An 8,883-nucleotide genomic window follows, 5' to 3' on the forward strand; every position below is an offset into this window, starting at 1 on the left:
GGGCTGAAATGGACCTGCACACCCCGCACAGAAGTAACTAATGTTCCTTGAAAGTCGGTCCTCAAGGCATTTGCATAAAATTCCAACACTACTGTGTGGTTGGCATCATTTGGTTAATCGGCAAAACAAATCCACCTGCTCTCGACCAATCTTGTGTGGAAACCCGGTATTTTAGCTTCAACCTTGTCCATGTTAATAGAAACCGGTCATGATGAAAGGGTTCCTCTTGTTCCGCTTCGGGGACATGTTCTGGCTCAATTTCATTGTGTTCCAGAACCATTTTGAGCCCAAAGTACCTACAAAATAGACCAACAATGTTAAAAACTCATATAGACACTTAAAATACTGTATTAGGAAGTATTTAGGCCAACGAAATGGGCAAAAAAGGTCTTGCCGATCTGTGCAAAGTTACTGTTTTTGGCCAATTTAAGGACTGCCAGCGATTGCTCTTCGCATTCGCGAGAGAACCGATGCGTTCGCGAAGAGTAAAAAACATTTTTCCCAGATTTGGCGTTCGCCTTCGCGAGCAGACCCTCACGTTCGCGAAGGTCGTCTTCATTGCCCAGTCAAAATTTTCTTTCAGGCATTTTGTCAAACAGTGTATGTGCCCTTTTTTGTTCTTCTCATTTTTTAATCAGCTTTGGCACACATGTAGCCCAAAATTTTACATTGATAATCACACATCTTCACTCAACCAACCTTACCCAGCAAGCACAACAATTTTCACACCCAAGATTTACAATTGAAACTCAAAAATTAAACCCTAGGCACAAAATAACCATGGTTGTTCTTCTATTGTTTTACACGAAGAAAGAGAAGAAAGAGTTAAGAGGCAAGAGAGAACATCACATACCTTGCAAATGGAGAAGGAAAATCGCAATAGACTTGAAGATTATGGATGATTTGTTTTGGGGGGGCTTAAGGAGTAAAGAGAGTGTTTTTTGAGCAAAGAGGGGTCAAGTGCCCGTTTCCAGTGCTTTTTTAGGATTTTAACTTACCTGACCCTACGCGTTCGCGAGGGCATGGTCGCCTACGTGAAGAGTAAATCTGGCCAACAATCGCGAACGTGAAGCTTTAGAAAAGTCCACTGGATGCGAACGCGAGGTTCTGTCGCGAACGCGAAGACCTGTTTCTGCAATTTCCTAGCAGCTACTGGTTTGGACTGCCCGGACCATGCCACCTGCTCAAAACAACTCCAAAAAATATGAAACTTGGCAGATTAGTCAAAAACAATATACTAAGCTATTCTAAAAAAGAAAATTTCAAAAACGACTAAAAAATTTGAAAACGATGGGTTGCCTCCCACCAAGCGCCGCATTTATTATTGTGGCACGACGCGGATCAACTTTACCACTTTTCTCGCCACCTGGACGATATGAACTGGGCACCTAGCTTGGAATCAAGCTTGTGACCACGAGCGGTGGGGGTGGTAAGTTGATGATCAAGCCAAACATTAATTTCTTCATTTTGCACTTCTTGGCTTTCATGTGAGGAATGTCATTTTTCCTTCTTGTTCCCTCAAATTGTAAGATGTGTGGCCTTTGCCTTTCCTCCTCGCAATCCCTCATTGACTCGTGTAGTTCAATTCCCATATCCCCACACAAGTCCAATGTTTAAAAGTGCTTGGAATGTGACTTCAAACCTCCACATTGCAATTCTTTTCGGATTTTGACATCCTCTCTTTCCCCGGGACTAGAGCCAATCTCAATCATATTTTCAATTACACCAGTTGACTCTAATTCCATATTTTTCTTGGCATCACGAATACTCATGGAGTCGGTTGGCGGATGTTCAATTATTGATTCCTCAAAGTAAAGCTCACTTTCTTCCTCGGAATTGGACTCTTCTTGGCTTTCTTCCACACTTTCAAATTGGTGGGCATAATGAGTCTCAACCAATATTTTCATTTGATTTTCCAAATTGCGGATATCCTCATCATTTTGAGTCAAGTTTTGTTTCAAGTCCTCGAATGCAAAGTTGTGCTTCTCCTCATTTTCAATAATGGTCTCGAACATGAGCATCATCCTCTCATTTTGAGCATTTGAGAGTTCTTCTTGATTTTGATCAAGTGCCAAAAATAGATTTTTGACTTCAACCTCTAAGGAAGGTTCTTGGTTATCATTCACTTCCGAGGCTTTTTGGACCTCTAAAGCTTCAAGCATTTCTTCCATTTGTGAGTTCAACCTTTCAAGCGCCAAGTCATTTTGGAGAGTATTCTCCAAAAGCTCCTCCAAGGCATTTTGCTCTTTGTTTGCTCCTTCAAGTAGGCATTCTAACATGAGCTTGAATTCTCCATTTTGACCATGCTCAATTTCTTCCACTTCCTCATCCCTATAATTTTCATCACAAAAAGTAGAATCATCATAGCGGGGGCTTGGGGAAGGGAAGGACAAATAAGCACAATCATCCCAATGACTATTTTGACGAAATACTCCACTCGTGGGTTTGAGATTGTGCGCACAATCCACCCCCAGGAGAATTTAAACAAATTTGCCACGAGTGTGGTCCTCCAAAATAAGGACAAGGGTCATCAAAGTATGAACAACTACCATCCAACCAATTTTTATTATATGATGCCATTTTTTTTTCTTTTCAAAACTAAGAAAATAAACAAGCCACAAACAAGAAAAATAGACCAAGGTAAGAAAGATAATTACACAAATATTCACAAGTTTGGACCAAAGCACTTACGCTTATTTCTCAAACAACCTAAATTACGCCAAATTGTTCCCCGGCGACGGCGCCAATTTTGATGACGTCCAAATCCACTACTAAAAAATAAATGGACACGGTCGCATGCAATATAATTTACCCAACTATGAGTCGGGGTCGAATCCCACAGAGAACAATATGTAGGCGATTAGGAATATAGGAGAATTATTACTTATTATGCAATGCCAAACACTTAGAGTGGTTGTTGAGAAAATATTATAGCTAAATGCGAAAACGTAAACTAACATAGAAAGCAAGTAAAATGATCAATGGCTACAAGCATGGATGCATCGGGAATTACACTCAAGTAACGATCCAATATATTTTAAGATTTTATAAATATGAGCGAGTTTATTATTTATTAGCCTCGGATAAGAATTCTATATTAGCTTCTCTCGAAAACTAATAACACTTCCTAATTGAGTTATCCCTAAAACAATTAAGAGTTTAAGCACACCCGAATATGGCTACAAGTAGTTCATTCCTATCCCTAGGTAGAATCTTTAAAGTGAGGGTTAACGCCTCAAGTTCTTGTTAATTAATCTTTCCCAACCCCGAATTATTTTTTCCAAAATTAATCCGAAGTGAATGGGTGAGTCCTAGGGTTAGTTAATCCCTTTGGAAACATTCAAGAACAAGAATAATTAAAGAAACAATAACTCACTTCATAATAAATAAAAATCGTTCAATACATAAGCACAATAAGGTATTTAATCCACACTTTAAATATGAATATTCCCATAAACAAGATTCAAGTGTTGAAAAAAACACCACACATTTAAATATTCAATACAAAGCAAGGAAATGAAGAAATGAGCATAAATGAGTAAGTAATTCTCAACCAAAAGCATCAAATCTTCAAACCCCAAGTGTGTGTGCAAGAACCCTAGCTCCAAACCTTGTCTTCTATAGTCTAGGAACTGATCAATAAGCCAAACATCTACCAAAGATATGCTAGGTCATGTATTAAATGGTTTGGGGTCAAAATAATGAAATTCCAGAACTGCCCAGGCTTTTCCGCCCATTTCTTCATCGCGTTCGCGACTACAGCTTCGCGTTCGCGAAGGTATGTTTCTATAAGCTTCACGTTCGTGATTAACCCCATGCGTTCGTGATGGTTTGAGTTCTGATGCCTCGCGTTCGCGATGTATGCTTCACGTTCATGAAGGTCTGACTTACTGATGCTTCGCGTTCGCGATGGACCTCCGCGTTCACGAAGGGTAATTCACTGGGCAGACTTCCATTGTCTATTTTAGCTCTTTTTGACTCGTTTTCATGTGATTTCTTCACCATCACCTCTAAATCACTTGACACCTAAAATATGCTAATAAACCTCAATAAATACCTTAGTTTCTCAACAAAATCATACAAAAGCCTAAGTATTAAGATTAAATAAGTTGGTAAAATACCAACTTATCACCAGCCTCAGATGTCGCATTTTTGACCTGAGGTTCACAAATGCAACACTGGAGTCACGAAAGCGAAGCCTGGATCAACCCTGCTTTTATCGCAAATGCGACAAGTAGTCCGCAAATGCGAACCCAACAACAATTGCAAATGCGATATTTTCCTCGAAAATGCGAGGTTCCTTCCTTGCAGTCCTGACTCGTAAATGCGACTAAATATCTGCAAATGCGATGGTCATATTTGCGACCTTTTTATCGAGAATGCGATGACATCAGAACCCGCGCACAATGTGTAACAAAATAAATCCGACAACCAATCCAAAACTCACCCGAGCCCTCGAGGCACCGCACCAAACATCCGTACAAGTCTAAAACATCATAAGAACTCACTCATTCAATAAAAACATCAAAATAACATCTAGAACCATGAATTAGATATCAAAACACAAAAACTTCATTAAACAAAAATATTCTAAACCTAGCTCTGGCGATTGGCAAAAAGAGACGACTGTGCATGTAGATATTGTGAAACGATTAATGGCTGCTTCAGGTACTAGCCAGCCTCCTCTTAAGGCTGTCCAATCATCCCTACCATTCCCACATCCCCTCCAAACATCTACGACCCCAGAAATAATCTAAAACTATGCGCAATTAGTAAAACCTACAGCATTAAATGCTGCCATGCAGTCGTCGACTCACGTAGCCCTAAAACCAATTGAGTATCTTCACGGAGAGCCCATTGTACATTGAAATAAGAAAGAAGTGAAGTAATCCATTGCACAACAAGGATTACAGTTGGCTGTTCTTGGCAAGTTTTCTTATGGCAAACCAGTTATTCATGAATTACGCAAGGCAATACCAATTCAATATGAACTGAAGTGTCCTTGTTCTATTGGTTTGATAGAAGATAGTCATGTTCTTATTGAGATTTCATTAATGGAGGATTACATTCACTTATTGTCGAAGTTGGTCTTTTATTTAAAAGTTCAAGGAGATATATCGCAGATGAGATGAACCAAGTGGAATCTATGGTGGAAACCTCAAGAAGAAACTCCTGTAGCCATAGCATGGATATGCTTTTAAGACTTGCCTCCCAACTTCTTTGGTGAGGATTTCCTATTTTCTTTGGCTAGGGTAGTTGGAACACCTTTACATGTTGATATGGTCACACAAAATGGCACATGACCTAGTTGTGCTAATGTTAAGGTGGAGGTAAATTTATCAAATTTTCCTCAAAGAATAAAACTTATAGAGGAGGAGGATGAGACTGGACCTGAAGAATCAAAGTGGGTTAAAATTAGGTATGACTACATGCCTAACTATTGTAGAACTTGTAAAAAGCAGGGGCATAAGGAGAATGAGTGCTTAGTAGTTAATCCTGAGCGCAAGCAATTTGAAGAAGCTGTAGTTGAGGAGGACAAGGGAAAGGAGCAGGTTAGTACTGCAGCAACTACTACAAAAGTTCTAACTAGTGGTAAAGTCCTGGGGAAACCACTTCCTAATATTTCTAGGCAAGAATGGATGCAAAGGAGGAAGAATAAATATTAACGAGACAAAAGAGGGCACATTATTGAAGAAACAGTTGGTAAAGAGGTGATCAATATGGAGGATAAGGTCAAGGAGCAAGGAGTTTCAACAAAGAATAAATTTGCTGCTTTATAAATTTGCTGCTTTAGAAGTTAAAGAAATTGACCAACCAACGTTGAAAATCACTGATGGAAAAAGAGATGATTAGGGGAAGGAAAAGGAAAAGAAAAAGAAGCAACTGGAAAACAAATCCAACAAAGCAAAGGAAAAGAATCATTTGAAAAATGCTGGAGATTCCAACTCTAATCCTAAGGAAACTGGGATTAGGTTAGTGGCTAAGGATGGTACTTCAAATCCTACTGGAGAAGGGATTCGTAAGGAGGCAGCTGTTTCAAGACCTAATCCTAAGGATACTAGGAATGAGGTGGATATAAGAAGGGAAAGAGTAGTTGACTGGGTTGCTAGAAGGTTTGGAGTTGCCCGTGCAGACATCAATGTTACCACAAATTATTCATGCCCAGAGATACCTTCACAAACAATAGATGATCATTCAAGGGGATTGTGAGCTACTGAAGCTACAGGTGATAGAAAAGCATCATGGGGGAGAAGAAGTAGAGGAGCTGGAGATCAACAACGAAGCTGAAAAGAATGCAAAAACTAATGCCCTAACCGGCAATCAACAGGCAAAGAAACAAGGTGGTTTTGAAGACCTTGCTACATGAAACCCTAATATGAAGGAAACTAGGGTTGTTGTTTTACAAACAACAACGATTCAACACACATCAGTGTCAATTGGAGTAGGTAATGGGTCACCTAAAGAAGCTAGAAGTAATAAGGGTTCATGTGGAGAAGCTATAGTGATGAATAAAAGTAATGGAACAGTAAACCCTATCATAACTGGGCAGGTTTCTTCTACAGTTCCCTCTCAAGTGATTGATGAAATATGGGTAGGATCCATTGACAACACTCATACAAGGGTCTTAGATGATTCAGTAGGGTCAGGGCATCAAATAGTTGCTAGTAAGATGGATGATCTCAATGGAACAGTAAATTCTGCATTTGGTGCAACAGTGAACCCTAATCTAGGGTCTGTTTATGAGATTTAATTCAGGTCTATTCAGGAGGATATTGGTGATAAAGAGCAAAGTAGGCAAGTGATACCTCATGAGCAAATTGATCAGGCCATTGTTCCTAACGTTTCAGGTACAATTGAGGCAGTTCCAGTAGCTTGTGCTTCAGGAGCCGGGCAACCAATGTAGATTCAGATCAATGTTCCATTAATGTCACCTAATCAAATTCTACATCATCACTCATAATATGGTGCCTATGGACATTCAAAATACAGTGTTAGAGAAAGGGTAGCTTGAAGATAAAGGTGAAGATGAGTCTGTTGCTGGCAACTTTAAGGCAATAGCTAGGGAGGCAGATCTTTCTCCTAGAGTTAAAGACGAAAGTGGCAAGAAAGGAAAGAATCAAGGACAACATGAAGAAGTGCAACAACCTAAAAGAATTTTTCCAAAGAGGGCAATATCACAGACCAAATGATGATCAAAGCTTTGATATGGAATATAAGGTGTGTGAAGACTCAACAGGCCTTTTAGAGAGTGGTCAATATACAAAAGGAATTTAGATTTTTTGTGGTTGCTTTGATGGAGCCATTTCATAATTCTAGACAAATTCAAAGATATAGAAGAAGACTCAATATGGAGGCTGCTTTTGCTAACATAAATGTCATGCCCCAAAACCAAGGAACGCGACCGGCGCTCAGTCGAGTGAATCCGGTCGAGCAAGCCTATTAGATTCTTTCTACCCATTTCACCCATAATTAAGAAAAGACATAATTTCATAAATTACACAACATGAAGTTCATACATACGATGTTAAATCGTTTAATTATCCATTGCGCCTTTAAGTCTCAAAATACATAATTCTTATAGTTCGAATGGAACAAGTTATCAAACACAACATAACTGGTTTAACATTTCCAACACCCATATACAACTCACATAGTGTCTACGGAGCCACTAAATATATAAAAGAGCATAAAGATGGTGCCGGCAATAAGGCCTCGGCTATACCTCAAAAAATGACCATAATATAAACAAAAGGTACAATACATGACCCCGGAATGAAATGGGGCTCACCGAGTCCGCTGTGAAGATGATGATGTAACACTAACGGCGATCAACAATGTCTGCTATGTAACCACCTACATCAATTTAAAGATGCAGCACCCCCGACGAAAGGGACGTTAGTACCGTCGAATAGTACTAGTATGTAAAGCTAAAACACCATCTAAATAGAATGGACAATAATACAAGGGGGAAAACAGTCATGAGTTCAATAAGAGCTTCAAAGAAATACTAAAATATCAAGGATCACATAAGTTCTCAAGTCAATTTCCATCTTATTAGGCTGGGTAATCTTTAGTGCCATATGCCACAATCCACATTACCACCGTGTTCTTACACGGAGTCCGATCTCGACCCGATCGGCTAGGTAATCTCATTTGAGACATCAACCATATCCACAATTTCAATTATCATTTCCAGCACAGTTACCATCATGTGTTGTGCATGGTGTCCAATCACGGCCGGATCGGCTAGGCCATCTCACTTGAGACATCAACCATAACCACAATTGCAATTATCTCACATCATAATTCTTTTATATTCTTTCGATTCATTGGCACTAGTGATCACGATTACAAAATCATTCTTGGCACTTGGCCGTATTTCATAATTCCAGTCCCCTTTTTCCACATTCAAATATCATTATTATAATCACTATCAACAACAATAAGGCTTCCCGTTCAAGACATTAAGTTCACATAACACAACAATTTGGGAATCTTAGGCACATAGAGGCTTTTCATACAATTTGGCATAACAACCCTTATTTCGATCTTGACATGAAGTCTTAACATTTCTAACACATATTTCACATTTTGAACATGTCCTTAAATGGCAAGGTGACATGATAAAGCATTTAGAATAAATATTGAACATATATCCTTCGACACAACCACATTAGGAATAGCCAATTCAATAATGATCGAGGTCTTACTTTAATTACATGAACACTGTGGGATCCGATTCTAGGAAGAAGGGGGTTTAGCCATACATACCACAATCTCTAAAATATTTCGAAATTCTTAGCAACTTCGATCTATTTTAGAAATATAACAAGTTGGACCAAGATTATGAAGATGAACATGATTTTAGCTCATTTGAGCATA

This window comes from Nicotiana tomentosiformis, chromosome 12, assembly GCF_000390325.3.
Source record: "Nicotiana tomentosiformis chromosome 12, ASM39032v3, whole genome shotgun sequence".
In the NCBI taxonomy this organism is placed as follows: Eukaryota; Viridiplantae; Streptophyta; class Magnoliopsida; order Solanales; family Solanaceae; genus Nicotiana; species Nicotiana tomentosiformis.